This window comes from Pongo pygmaeus, chromosome 6 (assembly GCF_028885625.2).
Source record: "Pongo pygmaeus isolate AG05252 chromosome 6, NHGRI_mPonPyg2-v2.0_pri, whole genome shotgun sequence".
Taxonomy (NCBI): domain Eukaryota; kingdom Metazoa; phylum Chordata; class Mammalia; order Primates; family Hominidae; genus Pongo; species Pongo pygmaeus.
This window is the reverse complement of record NC_072379.2, coordinates 142,753,250-142,775,361: the sequence shown is the minus strand read 5'-3', so window position 1 is coordinate 142,775,361 and position 22,112 is coordinate 142,753,250. Positions and strand designations below refer to the sequence as shown.

At 38.5% G+C, this 22,112-nt stretch overlaps 1 pseudogene; it reads left to right on the top strand.

Annotated features, from left to right (window-relative positions):
* Positions 1–1,825: 1,825 nt before the first annotated feature.
* Positions 1,826–5,684, top strand: LOC129041643 (large ribosomal subunit protein uL24-like; annotated as a pseudogene).
* Positions 5,685–22,112: the final 16,428 nt, after the last annotated feature.

Genomic DNA, 22,112 nt, shown 5'->3' with positions numbered 1-22,112 from the left:
AAAAGACCCAAGGTGAATACTCAGGAAAGAATGTGATATCAGAAACTCTAAGGCATCAAAGTCTAAGGAAACATATGAAGATATTCTCTAAATACTTTTGAGGCTGGCATTTAAAAGAAAGAGAATGTCTTCTCTGAATTATCAGAAAACGGACTTCTATCAATTGTTAAGAATATCATTGCCAAATATACATTCAAGAACCAGGAGAATGACAACCATATGGGGTCAGGGAACTGTTTGACCTATTTTGAGGCAAACTGGACAGGATCTAATTTGTTTCTTGAGTCTCACGAGCCCTTTCTCTGATAGGCGGAAGCAGTGGTAATTGGTATTCCTCGGGAAATAGTATTTCCTCAGAGCCAGCATCCAGTAGTTCCTGAAAGTCTGGGGCATTTTTTCACAGCTATTTAAACCAAGTAAGTAGTACTAGAACCCTTTGGTGAAGGCTTGGAAGAAGGTTCACGTACCTCATTTGTGGTTATTATAGCAGTATTTATCCTTGAAGTAACCTAGTCTTCATTGGAGGGATCTGGTTCTGATGGAACCATTTCTGGAATTAGGTAAAGGGCCATAATTTTCTGTCTTTGTGGCTCAACAGACCTCTGTTCATTGGGACTCATATGTGTTCTAAGAATATAGCAAGGCTGTAACGGTATGCCTATTTTTTTTTTTTTTTTGAGATGGAGTCTCACTCTGTCACCCAGACTGGAGTGCAGTGGCACAATCTCAGCTCACTGCAACCTCTGCCTCCCAGGTACAAGCAATTCTCCTGCCTCAGCCTACCGAGTAGTTGGGACTACAGGCATGTGCCACCATGCCCAGCTAATTTTTGTATTTTTAGTAGAGACGGGGTTTCACCATGTTGGCCTGGCTGGTCTTAAACTCCTGATCTCAGGTGATCTGCCCACCTTGGCCTCCCAATGTGCTGGTATTACAGGCATGAGCTACCGCACCCAACCTATGTCATTTTTTTAAGACACAGAATAGTGGTGTGTTTTTGGCACATGGAGTTAAATGGAATCAAATACATAGAAAACACATAATGTTTCTCAGAGAATTATATTGGCAAAAATGTCAGCAGCCTGGGCTTAAAAAAACTGAGGCTGCACATGTATACATATGTAACAAACCTGCACGTTGTGCACATGTACCCTAAAACTTAAAGTATAATAATAATAAAAAAATAAAAATAAAAAAATTACCTCTGAATCTTCAGTCTTCCAGAATTAAGAAGCTGGGTAAGGACAGAAAAGTAAGGGACTTCCAGTATGCAGAACCAAGAGCTTGAAGAATAATAGATTAAGATGGCACTCCTAAAGAAAATAACTAAAACTTAATCATGAAACATTCCTTGCCCCAGGATAGAAGGACCCAGAAATATTTGTACAGCAGGCTTTGGGAACAACTATTGAGCAGTAACCATTATATGCCTACCACTCTTTCTCTTTCTAATGAAAGTGTTTATTTCTGTTATTGTGCTCTCACGCCACAATTGTATGTTAAGTGTAAACAGTAAAAGTGTCTTTATTATTCATAGGTCTCTGACTGAAAGAAAAGCACATCTAGATTTGCTTTATATCACAAGATCCTGGACTTTCTGGCCTGATATTGGGATTAGATGAAGTTGGAGGGAATATAAGCATGTGGATAATCATGATTAATAGGGAAGACTGGTAGATTGAAGTATTTGTCCAAATTCTTCACTTCCCTGAAATGGTATCTCACATCACACATCACATGGCCTCATGGTAGGTGGAGTTCCCTGTCTTCTCACTGTGAGTTTGGCTAAGTGACTTGCTTTGGCCAATGCGATATTTGATGAGACATGAGCAAAGGTTTGAAATTAACATATGCAGTTGGGCTTTCCCTACATCATTTTTTTGCCATTATTTTAATAAGAATATAACCTGAATAGCTTCTGCCCTTCTGGCTTGGCCCCAGAATTAAATGCATTGAACAGAACAGCTCCAGCCAATCTGCAAATCTGCAGCTTGAAGAAGAGCCACTTCAGTCACCCACAGATACATGAGCAAGAAATAAATGCTTATCACTTGCCACTGATATATTGTGAGTTTTTGTCACAATAGTTTTTTGCAGCAATAGTTTACTAATATTGGGGTCCTAGTCCTCTAATTCTTTCACAAAAGTTATTTCATGAAAATATGAATTCATATTATGAAGTAATCCATTACTTTGGCAGAAAAAGAAATTTGTTTTTTTTCTGCCAAATTTTTTTCACCTAAATTTGTTTTTTTCTGTTGTTGTTTCTCAGCCTTGAAACTACAAAACATAAGAAATTGTTTCAAAATCAAATAAACTACTGAGTTTCTGCATCAATTGTGGTTCTTCGGTTGTATACAATTACAGCTAACTTAAACAAAAGAGACATTCATTGAAACATTATCAGAAGTTAATGGAATTGACTGAAGAACCAAACTAGAAATCAATAGGAACCAAGACAGTTTCTGGAGCCTAAAAGGCAAGAAAACCAGGAATGGTCTAATAGAAGAAGGAATCTGGTTAGGATGCCATGGATGGGAGATGGATAAATTCCAAATATTTTCACACTTGTTTTTACTTCTTCTGAGGATTCAAATCTCAAGAAGAAAGAATCAAACTGATTCTTTAGCATAAGAGAGAAAAGGACCTGAACAGGAGAGAGCAGGATCCCTGGTTACAGTTTCATCCAGCTAAAAAAAAAAAGGTTAAATCCTGGAAAAAAAAGTCTGGCTGCTGTCAGGAAGGAAAATGTATGTAAAGAAGAAAAGAACTGTCTCTGTGCTTGGTAAACCTACACATGCCCCTCAGAGAATGGTGACAAAGTACCTCCCAAAGAACTTCCATTTACCCGTGAGCTTTATCATATGAGTTTACACCTGCTTCTTCCCAAGCCTCACTAAAATGATAATTAAGAAATTGCAAAAGACATAACCTTCAATAATCAAAAAGAGACTGGAGATGACAGCAACAAAATGCTGTTTTGCAAAACAGATGGATGGGTAACCAACTTAGCAGACCAAGGAAAACAGAAACCTAAACTGGAAGTGCAGTAGCCCTAATGCCCAAATTTATACTACAGATTATTAGGAAGTCTCAGGAACTCAAAAAGAGTAGAGATTAGAAGGCTGAATAAAGGCTGGTTAAAATGTCTTCACAGAAGCCATTAGATCCCTGAAGTCAATGAGCTGCCGTTACTCTATCTTCAGCGGGAACCAGGAAAAGTTGACCTCGAGCACTCTATACTCGGGGATGACACATGTGTCCAAGACCAGAGTCCTATGAAAACAAAGGCATTGACTAAGACTCCTTCCCCATCCCCCCTCCAGGCCCCATCCTCTCTGAGTTTCCCAGGATGTTGGCAGCCAGCTTACACCTGACAGGCTAGGGACTGGGAGGTCTCTTTCTGAGTATACTGACACATCAGTAGAAGAGATTTATGGGTCCTGGTATTTAGAGATGGCACAGTGAAGTAGCTGAGACCCCACCCAAATGTTGAAGCCCACCAATCAAAGCTTCGTCTGGGAATGCTGTGCTTCTAAATAATTTTTCTTGATTCATTTATGAATATGAACAAAGAGCTAAGAAGCACCAGTCATTTTAAAAACCTCTAATGTTAGAAAAATAAACACACAAAAAGAAATCTCAGGGGAAAGAAAGATATTGCAAAATACACATAATGCATTACCTCAGAGAAATTAGAAAAGATATTGCACCTATAAAATAAGAACAAATAGAACATCACATCATACAAGAAAAAGGAACATCAGAGAATAAAATGTACTTTAAAATAAGAAATTTGAGAGTAGAAATGAAAATTTTAATGAAAATGTTGAGAGAGAGAGAATATCTCCCATGAGTAACACAAAAAGAGAAGAAAAACTACAGAAACTGCACACTTAAAAAAACATAGAGGAGTGGCTGGGTGCTGTGGCTCACACCTGTAATCCCAGAATTTTGGGAGGCCCAGGCGGGCAGATCAGGAGGTCAGGAGTTCAAGATCAGCCTGACCAACATGGTGAAACCCTGTCTCTACAAAAAGTACAAAAATCAGCTGGGTATGGTGGCATGCACCTGTAATTCCAGCTACTCGGGAGGCTGAGGCAGGCGAATCGTTTGAACCCAGTGAGCCAAGATCACACCACTGCACTCCAGCCTGGGCAACATAGCGAGACTCAGTTTCCAGGAAAAAAAAAAGAAAGGAAGCATAATAATTGGTGATAACAGAATAATCTATGACTCAGCCATGATTAATGTTAACATAGTTATAATCATGTACATAGTGAATATTGCTCTATGCCAAAATTATGATGTAATTATTATATGGAGAAAGGAAATACATATGTGTTTTTCTTGTATGTATTTGTGTTGAAGAGAAGAGGTCTAAAAAAGCCAAATTCTCCTCTTCCACAGTAAAACGTCAAGAAATAATACATGTATAAAACTGAAAAAAATAAGCTAGTAATAGATTGACTGGTTTTTAAATAAAATGCAGAGATACAGCTCAAACAGTTAAATTGAGAAGTCAGAGTGGGGAATGGCAGGATAGGGCTGATGACTTTTTTTCAATCTTACCTAATTATTTTTTAATTTTGGTAAAAATTTAACAGTCAACTAAAAAAGAAGTGTATTTTCTTGCCCAGAGCTTGAGGATGCAGTAGAGTATGTAGTAATATTCAGGAGAGCAGCTTACAAAAAAATCACCCAGCTAGCAGCAAGGAGAGATGTCCAACAGAACTGTGCCTCCTCAAGCTCTTCCTGCAGAATGAGGCCAGCTGTGGAAATCCTCATGGAGTGCAAAGGGCAGGGAGATTCCTCAGATGAGAAAACAGAAAGGAATGAGCAGATGCTGCCCTGCAGCCAATAGCTCTATTAGGAAACTTTCTCTAAGTCTCTTGGAATCAGTAACAATATTGAATTTTAGATTCAAGCATACATAGCAGTCTTTTAATTTAAGAGACATAACCCTGAGGATTGATCCTGAGGATGGATGCAGAGGATCGGCCATCAGGGGGAAGAATGCAGACTGTAGACTGCTGTCGCTCTGTGCGTCAAGATAAATAAGAAGATAATAGGCCAGACATGGTGGCTCACACCTGTAGTCTCAACACTCTGGGAGGTCAAGGCGGGAGGATCACTTGAGCCCAGGAGTTCAAGACCAGCCTGGGCAACATAGGGAGACCCTTGTCTCTACATAAAAATAAAAAATAAAAAAATAACTCTTCCCTTTTGTGGCCATCACCAAAGCAGCAGTGACCAAAGTGAAGTTCAATCCCTTTGTGACTTCTGATCGAAGCAAGTACCACAAAAGGCATTTCAATGCACTTTCCCACATTCTCAGGAATATTAGGTCTTCCTCTCTTTGCAAAGAGCTGAGACAGAAGTGCAATGTCCAATCCATGACCATCCGAAAGGATGATGAAGTTCAGGTTGCACACAGGCACTAAAAAGGTGAGCAAATTGGCAAAGTAGTCCAGGTTTACAGGAAGAAATATGTCACCTACATTGAACAGGTGCAACAGGAAAAGGCTAATGGCACAACTGTCCACATAGGCATTCACCCCAGCAAGGTAGTTAGCACTAGGCTAAAACTGGACAAAGACTGCAAAAAGATTCTTGAATGGAAAGCCAAATCTTACCAAGTAGGAAGGGAAAGGGGCAAATACAAGGAAGAAACAATTGAATAAAGGAATAAAGGAATCTTGTATACAAGCTTTCATTGAAACTTGAAATGAAAAAAAAAAAAAATAGCCAGGTATGGTGGCATGCCTGTGGGCCCAGCTACTGGGGAGACTGAGGTGGGAGAACTGCTTGAGCTTGGGACATTGAGGCTACAGTGAGCTGTGATCATGCCACTGCACTGCACAGCCTGGGTGACGTAGTGAGACCGTGTCTCAAAAAAAAAAAAAAAAGAAGAAGAAGAAGATAATAATAACACATGGTGTTTAGTGTAGACCTGCTCTGTGCCTTGCATTGTACTCACCACTACACAGAATTATTACTTTGCATCCTCACTATAGCCCTGTGTAAACCGTGTTATAAATTCATAACCCTATAAAAATAAATTGTAGAGAAGATTGATTGAGCATTCACCATGTCTCAGGCATTATGCCAGTATTCCATTAAATCTTCACAACAACTCTCTGGTGGAGGTATAATTGCTATTTTCCTATTTTATAGATGGAGATACTGAAAAACAGAAAAGTTCAAATTTGCCCAAACTCCCATAGCTAATAAATGGCCAAGCCAGGACTCAAAGTGTCTATTTCCAAAGTCTGTTCATAGACTCTTCATGTACAACACTAGCTTATCGCAACAGATGACAGAACTCGGGCTTAGAGGATTGAAGTAACAAAGCCAAGGGTTCACAGCCACCAGGGAGTAGAACCAGTACTCAAATCCAACCTTCTCTGAACCTGAAGTACACCCTACATTGGTCTATCATACTGCCTCCATAATAGAGGAAAATTCCAATTCCAAAAGAATAAGAAAAGTAAGCCATCCTTTGTGTTAGGAGTAATACTGTGATAATGAATACACTGATCAATGGCATAACAGGGTATCAGGATTATAAAGATACAGAGAACAGAGATTAAAAAATAACCACCCCCAAACCGTGGGAGTGTGGATGGTGGGATGGGTGACCTGCATTTTCTAGCCCCCTCTCAACGCTGGCAACTGCAGCATAGCAGTACAGGGGCTGGACTCTGAGGCCAATGACACTGCCTGCAGATCCTGGCTCTGCTGCTTACTAGTTATGTAAGCTTGGGCAAATTACTTTGCTTTTCTAGGTTTCAGCTTCTTCATCTGAAAAATGCTAATGATAGTGGGGTTGTTAGAGGATTAAGTGATTTAGTCATTGTAAGTTGCTGTAAGAAGAGCTTGTATTAAATAATTCCTGACACACACACTAAGTGCTAGCATTGATTATAAAATAATTGTGTTTTTATTAATTAAGGGCTTCCTGAAGTATGCTGTGCTCCCAACTCTGTGGCTAATTCTTGCTGTGTGTTCACCTGCTTAGCCTTGACAGGAGGCTTGCTTTTGTTTCTGTTCTGCTCTTGGCATTCTAAGCCTCAGGAATTTATGTCTTTATCTTCCGCCCCAGACCTATTGATTTGGATTTCTTACCTCATTTTGAGCAACCTGTGGCCCACGGCCTATGCCTCAGATTCCCAATGAGTAGATCCCTAATAATTGCTCTCAGAAGTCCTTGTTACAAATCACTTGCCACTTTGACCCTTCCTTCCCTCCTCCATAGTAGTTCAGCTCCATGGATTCTGGCATGTCTGTTGGCATGAACTAGAGTGATTTTTTACTCACTGCCTACTTACTCTGGGACTAAACTCTGGATCTGACATTTATATTTTAGGTTTGCACCTCTATTGACCTATCCCTCATAGTAGAACTAAAACTGGTACAGCCCTTTACAATTTACAAAGCAACTCCATAGACATTATGTAATTCCACCTTGACAACAATCCTTCGAGGCAGGCATTTTTATTGTTCCTAAATATATAAGGAGGTTCAGGCAAGATAAATAATTTGACCACAACTGCAAAGAATTACTGACAGAGATAAAACTAGAAATCAAGTCTTCTGACTACACACACTGTATTCTTTTGAAACTCCAATCTGCCTATAAGGTTTGCACACTCTTCATACCAGCCCTCCACCACCCAAAGCCCAGCTATAAAAATTCCCAAGCCGATATGCCCAGCCTTGACTCTCACCTCAACTTTCGTACCTACATCAGCAGCTGTTGTACATAATCGCCTGCACAGCCATGTGAAGCTCGGCATCCTTTATAGCTCACTAGCACTGTCTATGTGTATGGGTCCATTTCCATCAATGGTCTCAAGTGTTTCCTTGACTCAACACCTCAGAATAACATTTGACTCCTGCCTCACCCTTACCCATCACATTCAGTTATCTATTGAAGCTGAAGATTCTTACTTTGTGTTGCCTCCCATATGTTTCTTCTTTCCAGTCACACACCCACTGCTCCAATTCAGGTCCTTGTCACTTCACCCTTGAACTATTACCATAGTCTTCTCCTTGTGTTCATTTTCTCCCTTTTCATTCCATCTGAAAGCTACACCAAATTAATCTTGGTAACATGCCACTTCATCTCTCACTGAAAAGCCTTCTGTGGTTCTGCATATCCTTTAGGATAAGCTGTCAATTTCTTAACATGCTGTTTCCTAATCCATGTGCTGAGAAACACTAGACTCCCTGAATATTAATAGATGCTTCATTTAAAAAAAAAGGAAAAAAAGAAATGTTACCTGCTATCACCACTTCTCCATGTACACGCACATTCGCTAAGAAACTGAATATATTATCAAGACATTGGAAGTTTTCTTAAGCCAACTTTTTCAAAATGTGTTAGACCACAGAACACTTTCTTCAGTGAAAACTTAGGAATATTCGCTTGGCATTAACATTCCACAAAACGGTTTAAGATATTCACCTCCTCACCTCCTTGTCCCTTTCTAAACTTAGCTTCTGCTACTACCTTACACAAATCCTTCCTGTCTTTACATTGGTTGCTGAGCAAATTGAACTAAGTCCTACCTTTAAGTTCGACACCACCCTTCTCTGACCACTCGGGGCATAAAATGTCCCAAATTCAACTCACTGCAGTGTGGACCACATGTCCCAGGTTTTCTACACGGTCCTGGTTTTATGTAATTTGCCCTTCTTAATAAAGATGATTAAAACATAGCATGAAATGAACTTTTTATTTTGAGAGATTTATTTTTGTTTAAAATTTTTTTATTGAGTTACAATTGACAAAAAAATGGTATACGTTTAAGGTGTACAATGTGACAATTTTATATACATATAAAGTGAAGTAATTACCACAATTAAGCTAATTAGTGCATCCATCACTGATTGTAATAAGTCTCACATTAGAAAAGGAATCTTTTCCTGAATTACATATTCCAATTTCCAATTCATATAGTTGGCTTGCTGTCATTGAGCACACCTATTTTTTGTATTGCTGATTTGAGGCACTCTATGTAGTACTACATTGTTAATTCTGTTTTATGTCTTTTCATATGTCTCCTAGTAGGTTAGTCTATGTTTCTCTAGTACTTATTTATCTCTCAGAGTTAGAATTTGATTATAATAATGGTTCTGTGGCTACCTATCCAGACATTCAAATGGCAAAGTCCTTTTTACCCAAAATAAAAATTTCAGTTTTAAAGAGCAAGCTGACTGCCTAAGAAATGAAAACCCTGCTTTAATTTAAGGAATAAGGTCTAGTCCTTGGGCATCTCAAAGCCAAAAAACTTAAAGGAAACCTAAAGCACTAGTATCAAAGTCCCTACTCTATCCACTTCCAGAGCCCTCTGGGCTTTCAGCTACTGCTTCTTTTAAAAACATACGGAGGCTTCAATATAAAACAGGTGTGGGTACTAAATTATTTGTGGGTGAAATAATAGGATACTTTGGATTTGACTTAAAACATTGCAGCAAAAATAAAAACACCAAAGGGCAGTGGAGCAAACACAGACTAAACATAATTGAAAAAATGTTGATAGGTATTGAACTGGATAATAAATGCATGAGGGCTCAGCTCAGTATACTATGTTTGTGTATGTTTGAAAATTGCTATAATAAAAAGCTCTAAAAATGTATAGGTGACTGATGCTTATTAAACAAGGAGGAGGATGATGGCCCAAGTGCTTTTCCCATCAGATCTGTACCCCTATGAGGTTCTACTCATTTCACTGCCAATGGTGAGCTCAACCCAGCTCCTCACTTAATCCCACAGTCACCCAGCCTGCTGTCACTATCCCCAGGCCTCTGAGCAAAAACAACCAAGGAGTAACTTCCATCAGGAGAAGGTAAGTAAATGGAGCTAGGTCTCTTTCGCTTTAACTTTTTGCCTGTTTCTGTTTGTTTGTTTGTTTGTTTTTTATTTTTGTTTTGAGACAGAGTCTTGCTCTGTCACCCAGGCTGGTGTGCAGTGGTACAATCTTGGCTCACTGCAATGTCTGCCTCCCAGATTCAAGCGATTCTCGTGCCTCAGCCTCCTGAGTAGCTGAGACTACAGGCACACACCACCATACCCAGCTAATCTTTGTATCTTTAGTAGAAATGGGCTTTAACCATGTTGGCCAAACTGGCCTCAAACTCCTGACTTTATGTGATCCACCCACCACAGCATCCCAAAGTGCTGGGATTACAGGTATGAGCCACCGTGCCTGGTCTTTTTTTCCTGTTTTCTATCTGTTCTTCTGTCCACCAACCTATCTCCCTCCTTGTCAGCCCACCCAACTGCCCACCTGCACATCTGCTGCCCTTTCTTGCTCTAGCTCCATCAGTTTTTGAACTAGCCAAAACTCTTTGGCCAACTCTGCCCAGACCTTCATAATATTTCACCTAAAACTACTGCAGGTATCTCAGCTATCCATCAGTTTTTGTCAGCTCTTTGACTAATATTAATAATATTTCTCCTGAAACCTTTGTTATTAATTGATGCCAGGAAAACAAATCTTCTGCTTTTCTTTGCCTTCTTGGGTCCTTTTGACTCTTTCTGACAATGTAAATCCTGACTCCACTGCTGCCCCTTTCCCAACCTTCTGTGCGTCTACTTCCAAGATCCTTCAGATGGTGCCTCATGATACACACCGTCTGGCCTTAAAGAGGGAGGGAAGCGTGTAATAGAAATGAGCTTGTCCTATCATAAAAGCCAAAGAAGAAAGAGATTCAAGGATACAGTGATCAAAGGGGCAAAATGCATTAGAAAAGCCTATAGAGATTAAGTAGTTAGAAGAAGACTTTGGTAACTAGGAAATCATTACCAATGATTAGTTCAGAAAGAATAGAAATGGATTCCAAGGGCACATAATTCAGTCAAGAAGAAGGCATGGTAAAGACTGATAACATGCCTAATGGTATGCACAATGATAGGCAGGAGAAAAATATGAAAGAATCTTTTACAGAAAAACATTCAGACCTGGGGGTTTTCAAGACAAGTTAGACCTAGGCATATTGAAAGGCCAAAAAAGGAGCCATTGGAAGAGACTGAAGAATCTAGAAGTCAGAAGGCAACAAAACAGGGTCTTGGAAATGATAGAAAAGACAGAAGATGAAAATACATATCAAGGTGTTGGTCTTGGACAGGGTGAGCAGACCTCTTTTGTGAGATTAAAAGGTATTACTTTATAAGGAAATCAATTTTGAAAAAAGCTAAAGATTACTTTTTGAATGGTTTCAATGTTCTCAGTAAAAATGTATTAAATTGTATGAGATGATACATGTGAAATACTTGGCACAAGGCTTGACATATAATAAGTGTTCACCATGTGGTGGTCTTAGGAGACTTAACAGTAGTGTAGTAGCATTGATAAGAACAGCAGTGAACATTTATTGAGTTCACTGTGTAAATGAGTGAACATTTACTATGTTCCAGGAGCTTTCCTAAGCTATTGTAGTGGTAGTGGTAGAGGAAGAAGGAGCAGGAGTAGCAATAATAAATAAAAAACATCTGTCTGAGAATAAAGTGAGCAGGAGTAGGCTTGAGAAAAGCAGAAGGTTGATTGGCAGAGATACGGAGATTTCATCAGCAACTGAGCAGATAATTATTAAGCATGTATAGGAACCCACGTGAACTTTGGCCAGGAATTGGTAATCGAAAAATTGCCAAGTGTCTGATCAGAAGCAAAGCTAGTGGAGTGGCTGAAATTATAATAAGTGGGCAGTCTTACTATATAAACAAAGGCATATAGTTAAAAGGAGATATCTTAGAGGAAGGTTAGTGACAATCGGTCATGGGGCTTAAGGATCTCCTTGCTACTAGCTAAGCAGAGGAATAGAAATAGTAAAGAATGGGAAGCATGGTTAGCATATTATAACATAAATGCTGAAGTCACTGAAAATGTACCAGAAGACAGACTGACAGGAAAATTGACAAGTTTCCAAAAATGAAGTATTACTTCATTTAGGAAACTGATTATGTGATTGCAAGTAGATCGAAAATATTGTCCGCATCCCTATATTGCCCAGCCCTTATTACCAGAAATCATCAAAGACGGTAAAAGTAATCTTAGAAATTTATAGACAATGGTAACAAGACTTTCTGATATCAACTCGTGATATCATAGACCTCAAATGAGAAAAATGGATAATAAGAGAAGGAAAAATCATTAAAATGGTATTATTTATCAATAAGCAATTATATTCTTCTCCATTCCCACTGATTTCAGGGAAAAAAGGGAAAAGCTAACTTTGGGGGGAGTGAAGTTAACAGGTGACCCTAAACTAATTGATATAATGAATTGATATAATAAATGAATTGATAGAATGAATTCATAGAATGAATGAATTGATATAAGAAAACGTGTAGCACACTAAATGTGAATGGAACTTGTATACATGAGACTCACACTGACCCAAATCGTTTCTAGCTTCTAATAGTTCTATTTTAAAATTTTATTTACTAATTTTGAAGGTTACTGCAAATTTTATTTTTATTTTAGAGGCAAAAAAACTAACTTTACAATAATCAGCTTATAGTACAATATTATCAGTCATGCAGGATTGCTCTCTGTATATCCTTATATTTGGTAGCATTATAATGACATTACATGCAGGTACTCACTGTTGTGTTTTTAACATACTTGGCATTTTGCTACATTTCTTCTTCTAACTTGTTTTACTTATCATCATATTTTTGAGATTTATTAATGTAGATATACTTAAATCTAGTTTATTGCTTCTAACTACTGCATGGTACTCCACTACTTGCATATTTCACATTTTGCTTATCCATTTCTCACTAATGGGCATTCGAGTTATTTCCAACTCTTTGCTGGTTCAAACTGTGCTGCAGTAAGTAAACTTCTGAGAACTTATCTTTAATATATCTCCAGAAGAGTAACTGAGGGGTGTATACTCAGTAATGAAACTGCAAAGACATAGAATATGAATATATGAATTTCACTAGTATTATTAAATTATTCTCCAGAATAACAACATTAATTTATCCCTCCACTCTCAGTAAAGAAGAGTTCTTGTTTCTCTACAACCTCACCAACACTTATGCTTTCCGGCATTCTGATTTTTGCCAATGCAATGATTATAAATGGGTTTCTCATTTGTTCCTGCTGGATTCATTTAATATTTTGCTTAGCACCTTTTAAGCATCAAGTGTGATGCTCAAATGTGTTAAACCACCTGGCTGAAGTTGGTAACGTAGCCTCAAAGTCACGTTTGGTAAATAGTTCAAAAAGTGTCACATATATTTATTATTGAATTTAAGAAAACAAGGGAAAAAAACTATAATGGGTTGCAATTTCCAGCAAATTGTAACTAATAACTGTGAAAAATATTTCTGCTCAGAGGATCATGAGAAGGAACATGGAACCAATGCAAGATAGATATGTGAGCCAACACACGTGGCTAGTTTCGTGTAAGCCCAGCATAGCTACTCTCCAATGTGTCTTCTTAGAGTCACACCTGAACTGACTACTGATTTTCACTTAAATCTGTTGAGAAAAAGGCAATTTTGCTTTTGTTTCTTAGCAACAGATAGCTTGATCCTGAAAGTCTAATGGTAAGACATGGTTAAAATGAAGAAGAAAGAGATTGCATGGTCATTTAAATGTTACTCTCTACCTAAAAGCTATGCTGAGAAGACTCTCTTCAAAGGCTTGTCCATTCAAATTCCTCTTGTTAAACAGTTTAATTGCATCCTGTGTCTAATTTTTAAATTAATTAGTGATTTTCCTTATATAACTCTAGAATTTTTGTCATTAATGACGTAAATATCACTTCCTGGACTATTATTTTGACTTATGCTGTCCTGTGTTAGCCAAACTATTTATTTTTATAGTCAAATCCATCAATTTTTCTTGAAAAGTACTATGTATTTTATATCTTCTTGGTATATCTGGAGCATTTAACTGATTATTTCTCATATAATTAGCCTACTTTCCATAAAACATTTATTTTAAACTTAAAACATTTTCCACTGATTTATGATGCCATCATCATCATTTACCAAGTTCATGTAGAGCTATCAGTCTGTTTCTGGACTGTCAATCTTGTACTGTATATCTACTTATTCTTATACAAAAAGTGAATGTATTTTACTAATTGTTGCTTTGCAGTATTTGTTAATATCTAGAAGGATTGGTCATCCTTTCTTCTCTCCACCTTAATTCAAAAGTTAAAATCTGTGTTAACTATTTTAGGACCTTTATTTCTCTCTATATATTTTAAATCAATATGGAATTTTTCCCATGGTTCTTGTTGTAATTATTATTGGAAATGCATTAAATATATTCCAAACTTAGAAAAACCAATGTATTTACAAGATAAAGTCTCCCCATTCGTGAACATAGTATATTTCTCCATTTATTTGAACTTTCTTTCTTGTGCTTTACTAGGGCTTTATAATTTTTTTTAAAACGCTATGCATTAAAAAAATTAATTTCTATATATTTTATGAGTGTGTTGCTTCTTTTTATTATGGTTTCTAATATAATATTGTTGATACAGAGAAACCTTATTTACTTTTATATGTTGATCTTATGTTAGAAAATTTTGCTGAACTTTCTTATTGGTGTGACTAGTTTGCCATTAATACTCTTGCATTTTAAATGTAAATGATCATATCATCAGCAAATAATTACAATGTATTATTTATAACAATTATTTTCTTTTTCACTGTATTGACTAAAATTGTTAGTACACTGTGCTGACAGGTATCACTTATACAAAGCACATATATGTAGTTCCTGACTTGAAAATAAGTGCCTCAGATTTATCCATTAAACATGAAATTTGTTGTGGAATATTTGTACATAGGGTTTATTAGATTATAAAATTTCTGTCTATTTCTAGCTTTCTAATAATTTTCATCTTTTTTTCATGTATATTGAGATGACTCTGTTTTAGATTTTCTGGAGTTGAACTATCTTTCTATTCCTGAGAAAATTGTAAAAATGTGCTGCTTTTTAAAATGTTGAACTTGGATAATATTTTTAAATGCTTTTATCTATAAAATTAGTGTTTGCATTTTCTAAATTATGCAAATTTTATAAAATGAGTTGTCAATGTTTTCTTTTTTTTTCATTTTCTGAAAAAACTTACATAATATTTGGGAATCATGTGTCTCTTGAAACTTTGGTGAAATCTACCTGTAAAATTATTTTACATGGGAGTAGTGAAGAGAGCAGAGATATTATTTTTTCATAGCCATTCAAAGCCATTAATGATGGTTATTCTAAGTTTTCTGCTTTTTAGGGGATCAATTCGGCTTTTATCTTCAGACATGTGCCTATTTTATCCACCAATACTTTTTAATAATATTCTTTTATTATTTTTAATCTCTACTAGACCTATTTTAATTTCTACCTTTTCATTTTTTATTCATTTGTATCTTTTCACTTTTTTGCTCTTTGAAAATTCCAGAAATTTATCCACCTTCTTAGAGTTTTCAAAAAAAAAAAAAACTTATGGTTTTTGGTAACAATCTCTTTTTTGTTTCTTTTCTATGCTGTTTATTTCCTATGTATTATTTATTTTTAATAATTTAGGTTTACCCTATTGCTTTTTTCCATCATCAATATTTCTTTTTTTTTTTCTGACTTCAAAGTTCTTTAATGTTTATAAAATTTAGGTGCTACCTGCTGCAAATATATATATGCACATATATATATATATTACCATCTGATGCCATATTTCTCAGCTGATAAATAAATACACATGTACCTATACAAATACATATATTTGCATACATAGTCTTCTAATACATTACCCTCTCCTGTTCCAGTCTCCTAAATTGCATCATCTATATTTCTATAAATTTGTTTTAAAACATTATGCAAACCCTCAAAAGAAATTAACTTTTCCTCCTTAGGTTCATAGATAGTCATAAAATTCGTAATTTAAGCAACCTCTTCTCAGCTGGAGTCAGAGAAAAGCAGTATCTTTTCTCTCTAGAAGCAGGCATCCCACCAGTCAATCTGCAGTCTGGTGACAAATGGCTAAGAAATGTGGAGATGAGGTAAGCATTTCCAGTCTGTGTTCAAACACAGATCCCACAGGACTCTAAGTTTGAGGAAACTCACAGCAAGAGGCAGAAGTACCACCAATCTGAAGAATCCCAGTCCCAAATAGAGAATTCCATTTGTTGACAGAACTCTTCAACTAAAGACAGCCTCCAGCCAAAGAAAACATGAAGAAGAAAACGTCAAACTCTTGGCACTGGTAAACTTTGGTGCAGGGCTTTTACACCCTGAAAATTATGTCCAAGATCCTCTTGGCACTGTTTCCAAAATTCTGAACCACGACTACACTGCTGTTTGCGAATGATATCATCACATTTGTGACTCTTAATCACCAAGGAGGCCTGTCCAGACGGAATCTTTTTTCAGCTGGTTTTCACTTTACTGGGAGACTATGTGCAGAAAAAGAATGAGAAGGAGAAGGAACTCTAAGTCCTGAAAGCTCAGTCCCAGGAAAAGTTGAGAGGGACTTCTAGATTGGAAATTGTGTGGATCATGGCTCTACAATATAATAGATGATATTGGTGTGGTGCTTTAGGATTAACAAAATGTTTTCATAAATAGATCTCATTTAAAATCTCAAAACAATCTGCCAATTAGACACAGCGGGTATTAATATTCTTATATTTTAGTCATGTGATCTAGGCGAGGTAAATTCTTTCTGAAAGTATACATAGCCAAAAAAAAAGCTGCCCAAATGAGTACCATTCAACCCTCCCCATTACCTTTAGCATAAGAGTTGTGTAGGGACTGACATAATTGTTTGTTATCAATAGGGGAAGTCACTCTACTATATCATAGAATCCTTTTCCATGTAAATATTCTACAATGCTGTACATGTGCAAAGTGGGAGATAGGCAGAACGCAAGCCTGTGGTTTGCTCAGTGGAAAAATGGAGACCACAGACTCTCCCAGGGTCTCTGTTTCTGGTTTTGTCTCATGTTTCCAAACTCAAGCACCTTGGAGCGCAGCAAGGATAACCTTCTGGACCCCTTCTTTTCTCTAGCTATCCTTATTCTCATAGTGATCTCCTCCAGTTTTATCACTTTATTTTTTATTTTTGTTTTATTTATTTATTTATTTATTTGAGATGGAGTCTCACTCTGTCACCCAGGCTGGAGTGCAGTGGCACGATCTTGGCTCACTGCAACCTCCGCCTCCTGGATTCAAGCAATTCTCATGCCTCAGCCTCCCGAGAGGCTCAGATTACAGGCATGCGCCACCATGCCTGGCTAATTTTTTGTATTCTTAGTAGAGATAGGGTTTCGCCATGTTGGCCAGGCTGGTCTCGAACTCCTGACCTCAAGTTATCCACCCACCTCAGCCTCCCAAAATGCAGGGGTTACAGGCATGAGCCACTGTGCTCAGTCCAGTTTTACCACTTTAAATGCCACCTACATTTGATGACTTCAAATTTGTACTCTAAACTGGACTTATCCTGTTAACTACATGTAGATCACATGTCCATTGAGACAGATATCCCAGTGGATCTGTCTAAATACCCATTAGACAGATCCACTTGGGTATCTAATAGACATCTCAAACTTAGCATGTCTTGCACTAAACCTCTGATCTTACCTCCTCTAAAACTTTCTCCACCTGAGGCTTTCCTCCTTTCAGGTAATGATAGCTCTCTACTTCCTGTTGCTCGGGAAAAAAAAAAAAAAGTCACTCTGACTCCTCTATTTCTTTACACTCCTTAGCTAATCCATCAGAAAATCCTACTGGCTCTATATTTTTATTATATCCAGAATCCGCTTATATCTCACCACTTCTACAGCGAATCTTATTCAAGTCACATTTTCCCTCACCCGAATTATTGTGAGGCTGACTGCTTTGCTTTTACCTAGTCCCATACAGTCTGTTCCCAACACAGCAGCCAGCGAGATCCTTTTTTTGCCATCCTGTCCTGAAAGCCCCAAGTGGCTCCTCATTGCACTCAGAATAAAGCCCAGTTCCCACAATCACCTGGAAGGCACCCCCAACTGGCTGTCCATTATCACTCTTCTGGACTCACCTGCTGCAATTCCATCCTTGCTTACTCCACCAGAGCCACACTGGCCTCCTTGCTGGGATGGGAACATGCCAGACCTGCTCCCTGCTCGGAGCCCCGACTAGCTAATTCTTCTGCCTGTAGTGTCCATCCCCAACATAGCCACATAATTCACCTCTTTACCGCCTTCACATTTTGCACCAAATATCACTTTCCCATGAAAGCCTTCCTCGAACGTTCTATTTAAAATTACATGCTGCCCCTCACATTCCCCATCATCCTCCTTTATTTTTCCCCACTGGACTTATCACTTTCTAATATGCTACATAATTGACTTAATTTGATGATAGTATATCTCTTCTCTGTAGAATATAAGCTTCATGAAGACAGAGCTTTTGGTCTGTTTTGCTCACTAATCTGTGCCTCAGTATCCAGATCACAGCCTGACACATAGTAGGTACTCAATAAGTATTTGTTAATGAATCAATGAATGAATAAATTAATTAAAACATGACCTCTAGAGTTCTATGATTCTGACATACATATACACAGGCAGGATCATAATCACAAACTCAAAAGCAAGCCTTAAGCTCTCAAAGTTGAGAGGATCTGCCTGAATGGCAATCCACTGGTGCAGGCTTCCTACAGCAGTTTCCTGCAGACGTGAGAGTTAGAGAATTCATTCACGCATCTGGACAGCCAGCTCCCTGCTCTATCCATTGAACAAATAAAGACATCTTAGACCTGTCAGCACCTGATGCTTCACCATGGGATCTAGAGGGGGCCGCCTGGTCCAGCATGCAGAGATGGGAATTGCTGTGAGAGAAGCAAGAAGCACTCTAGGGAAGGTGTGTGACCAGTAGGACAGACAGCACACTGGGCAGGTGGGCTGCTTGAGATGGGAAGAGCTGTTTTTCTTTGGACAGCTGCAGAGGAATTGTCTGTGTGCCAACCCCCTCCTAGGTCTCCAGCCTTGAAGAGGGATTTTGTGGTGAGTAATTAATCACAGGATGCTTTTGCTCTGGCCCTCCCTTTGGAAGAGACTAGTATACTCCTCTCTTTCCTATCTCCCCACCCCTCCAGGGAAATAAAGAAAGCTAAGGTTATAGTTCTGACCAGACATAGCTCATCAGAAGCTACTGTGGAAATCCCCACTCTGGCTGCTCACCCTTCTCCCAGACTCTCCACCTCTTGTTTTTCACCGTTCAAGCTCTTCCTCTCCTCCACACCTGCCCACGGCATCTCCACAGTCTCCTCTCTGTTTTGCCTGGGAGCTCTCCCACCTCCAAGCATGAACTGAGTCCCTCTCCGCCCACCTCCAAGTTGTTCCTCTCTCTGCACCCAGGTAAGGAGAAGCCTGGCATTGGGGGGATTGGTGGGCAGAGGAGAAGGAAGCACCAAGAGTAGAGCATGAAAATAAAGAAATCGAAACACTTTCCAGCTTGCTTTGCCCACAAGAGACAACTCCTTGTGACACGAGCATCTGTTCCCACGCAGCCACCCTCCTTCCACCGGATCTGGCACCCCATATCAGAATCACGAAGCACACAGTGTTTTGTGTGCTCCAGCCTGTGGCACCTTCCAGTCGCGGGTACACTGAGGTGGAGTGAGGCGGGAGGAACATGAGGCAGCTACCGATGCCAGGACTTGGAGGTTCAGCTTCCATTTTTATCAAATGATTTTGCCCAAGTGCATCCGTTTTGCCTCAGCTTTCCCATCTAAAAATAGGAGAGTCTTGTCTTCTTCTCAAGTGCACAGAGGATTGCATGGTGAGCGGCATCCAGTGATGTGTTGTTTCTGTAGAATAATCTGTAAAAATAGAATTGAGGAAAATATTATTTCTTCAACTCTTAGAAGCAGAATAGAGAATATTCAAGAAGATGATATCCTTGATTATTTTTTAGCTCCATGGGAGAACAAATATTTGACCTCAGACAAAGCCTAGGAAGGAAAGTCTCCATGTATTACTCCTTTGTCTTGGTCAAAGAACAAAATCCCCAGACCCCAGACCACATCAATAACAGGGTCCGCCACTGAAGAGACTCCCCACTGATGAGACTGGGCCCCCCTCAGAGCCCAGCCTCGGGCGTCCTGAATCATTTAGGCATTTATTGCTCTTTCTCAGCAACCACAGGGATCTATTCTGGAAACCCTAAGGCAGGCAATTGGATAGCAGGGAAATGATCCCATTGGAAAGAGCCCCCGAAGCCAAAATCACTCACATCACTCTCAGGGGTGACAGATTTTCCAAGGGGCCTGCAACTTTCTGATGCAGTATTTGAAAATAATCAGCCACACTCCTGGAAAGTGGCTTGCCTGGGAGATCAACATTGTTTTTCTCACCAGTGTTTTCTTTTGCATTTTGATGAATGATGAAAACACCTTGGCAGTACTGAGATAGCCTTGGTTTCCTCATCCAGGCAGCTCCCTTGCCCTGGTACTTCATTCCAGCGCTCATCTATGGCCAGCAAGAAACAGAAAAACATATTTTAGAAGGAGGGTCTTGCTGGGTTTTCAAGGGAGATCTCTTGCTGTTTTGTAGCATAAAATGATGTTTAGAAGTTTAAAGTATGTTCAAGTCTACTAAAACCAACTTCATGGAAAATGATAGTTATTTTTAGAAACAAATTTTGAAAACAAACTAGCTTCCCTATTAAACGCTAATAATTTTCAAGTAGATAAAGTAACTAATCCTCAGGCCTAGGGTCATTTTCAAAATGTGAAAGTACAATATCACGCATCTGTGTGTGATGAAGTTGACCTTCACAGCACCAGAACTGGGACAGTCTCTCCACCAGACTATTTTGATGTGGAACATTCAAGTGCTCATTTTTGAAGCTTATCCCTCATCTTCTGGCAGAAGCCTGAGTTACAGACATTAGTTAAAACGGGTGCTGCCTCATTGAAGTAGGGAATTTTTTTTTTTTAAGCATCAAAGTCAGCTCTAATATCAGCAGGACTCCTAGATTTTCCTGGTTCAAAGCTCCTCTCCAGATGAAAATAAAAGAGAGCAGGGAGCCTGAAATGATGCTTTCCTCAAAGCCCTGATCCCACCATCGACTTCTGCAGAAAAGAGAACTGACAGTGGCAACTATTCAGGAGGTCTAAACACAGGTGCCCATGTTGCCAAGACTGGTAATTATGACTCGTCAGGAAGCTTGAGGGGAACATGTTGGTCAAAAGGCAAAAATAAAGGTCGCAAATTGACCCAGAACTAGCAGACTAAAAGACTGCCCATATAACCATCATGTTAAAGAAGGGCTCCAGGGCCAACGCCACAACTACCCAGGATATCTCATTTGTATAACATGCAGGATCACTAAACACTTCAGAAAACACCATCAAGGGGGAAAAGCAAGAATGTTTGTGTAAGGAAAACATTCCCTATTGAATCTGTTAATAGTTAAATGCTTTTGAGAGAGAAGGAAGCCCACAAGAAACTAACAGAGGGTTTCTTTTATTTAGACTTTCAAAAGACCTTGACAAGATCTCATACCAAATTTAGTCATCACAGATTCAGTAGGCGGCTTTATCATGTAAAAGGAACTGGCTCACAAGACAGAAACACCATGCAGGCAAATAACACATATCCCAGGGATGGAGGCTGAGATCATAAGAGGTTGGGGAGGGACAACACAGTGAAGTTGATAAATCCAGAGATGACATTTAGCTCCTTTCAGTAAAGGAATTACCAAATTGATGAGGAAAAAAAACACTAAAAAATGTGGAAGTTTGCATGACAGCAAAAAAAAAAAAAAAGAAGAAGAATAGTAAATGAGTTTTCTTTTATAAAATAAATTTAAATTTAACATATATAATGCAAATATATATAAATTAATTATTTTCAGGTTATCTGTCATAAACCAAGAAAAAGGCCTGTATGATGTAGGGAAAGGAAGCATTACAGTAATTGCAGTTGTCAGATGCTATGCAGAGGGAGCACAAAGACTGACATGACATTGTAGAAGTGAGAGTTGTCAAATGAAATTATTAGAAACCACCTTTTATTAGCTTCTTTGTGCCTGGTACTATGTAATGGTACCATTACATATGCCTGATTCTCACACGTTTATAATATGCCTGATTCTCACAGC